The sequence below is a fragment of the Echinops telfairi genome, unplaced genomic scaffold (genome assembly GCF_000313985.2).
Source record: "Echinops telfairi isolate 266 unplaced genomic scaffold, ASM31398v2 ScPeMD7_7468;HRSCAF=8506_0, whole genome shotgun sequence".
Lineage (NCBI taxonomy): Eukaryota > Metazoa > Chordata > Mammalia > Afrosoricida > Tenrecidae > Echinops > Echinops telfairi.
In genome coordinates, this window is record NW_022111369.1 from 96,333,582 (window position 1) to 96,335,336 (window position 1,755).

Consider the following 1,755-nt stretch of genomic DNA (forward strand, 5'->3'; position numbering starts at 1 on the left):
GCTCAGGAAGAGATGTCTGGCAGCCTGCTTCCGTCAGGAGAACCCTGGAGGGCAGTCATGCTCAGACATGGGTCGGCTTGGGTTGGAATCGCATAGACAAGGCTTGGCTGTTGTTGTTTTTTATTTTTCTCCTAGTATCAGCATTTTACTGCAGCCTTGTGGAAGGCTTACTCCTCTAACTCTTTTTGCCCACCCACCCCCATCCCCCCAAAAGTCTCTGCGCTTCATTCTGGATATCTCCATTCATTCTGGAGCATTCCTTTTCCTGAATAATTTTCAGAATACCTTCAGATGAACAAGGAGACCTGGTGGCCTAGTGGTTAGCATTGGGGTGTTAACTTCAAGGTTGGTGGTTCAAAACCACCAGCCACTCCGTGTGAGAAAGGTGAGGCTTTCGACTCCTGAAAAGAGTCACAGTCTCCCAAACCCATGGGAACAGTCCCCCCTGCCCTGTCGGGTCGCAGTGGGTCAGTGACAGTTGAGTTTGGTTCAGATGGCTCCCGTTAGGGTCCCCAAAAGCCAAAGAATTCCCTCAACTCACTACTTTAAAATAGTTCTTTATTTTGTTTCCAGATGTCTTTCTTGGCGGAGATAATTTTTGAAGAGCAGAGAAAGGCAATTGGAGCCTCAGCAGTGAATCTAACTAGAAATGAGAAGCAATAAATATTTAAATATGTGATCCCTCTCTATAGGATTACTCAAAACAAGCTAATAAGGCATGAAGGCAATTTAAAATGATAGCTATCCATGCATTCCCTTATATTTCCTATCACTAGTTCACCAAGGAAGGTATTTGTTTTATTTTACCTTATTTTCTTTAGGCAGAGTGCACATTTGCACAATTCGGGGGAGGTTGCCTTCTTAGTGTCTGCGTGAGCCCGGCACTATATTTAGGATCTTAGCCAAGACTGGCAATAGCTGATTAAATTTAAAAACCAATTCGTTGTTTTTTGGGGATTTTTTGGTAACCAGCTGCTCTTGTGCAGTTTTATTTAAATAAGGAATCAAGTCTATTTAGTTGCAGACACTGCTTTTTTGGGATTCTGCGATCACCATGCCTCAGAAACGATACCTTTTTTGTTACCTAAAATAAAAATGTGGTGGTTTTCCTAATGCAGATGATTAATCGTCTTTATTATTTGCATCATCACCCTCCTCTCTGTGCCACCTCCTCATCCCCACCCCACCTCGGAGCTCAGGGCAGCGCTGTGTCTCAGTGTCCCACGGCAGCCTGTCACCCACCGTCTCGATCCTCCCGACAGCAGCCGGATGGTCTGCCCAAGCCGCTGGAGCCAAAATCTGCCCGTTTCTTTCCTGCACCTTTCAAGTTGACCCAAAGCACTGGCTGGTTTGTTCTTATGTTTTTAGGATTTGTGTAAAGAGGCACTGAAAAGCCCCACTTGGAAAAAAAAAAGAGAGAGAAGTGGGGGTGGGGAAAGCCACTGCAATTCTGAGAAAAAGCTTACCCTAAACCATCTAAAGATAGCATTTCTAATTATTGTCCACCTTGTGCTCAAACCCCGCAAACTCCAGCCTTCTTCCCTTTACCAGCTGCGGCTAGGTAGAGTCTTGACATCAGACTCGGCTAATTTTACAAAAAGAAATCAAAACAAGTGTGTGTGTTTCCGTACCAGTGACAAAGGCAAACCCCGTGAGTCAAAGAGGCAGACTGATCAGCAAGCTGCCTGGGAAGTCAGATATAAAGAGATTAAGAAAATAGATCTGTAAAATGATGAGACAAAGTAGTCACACACG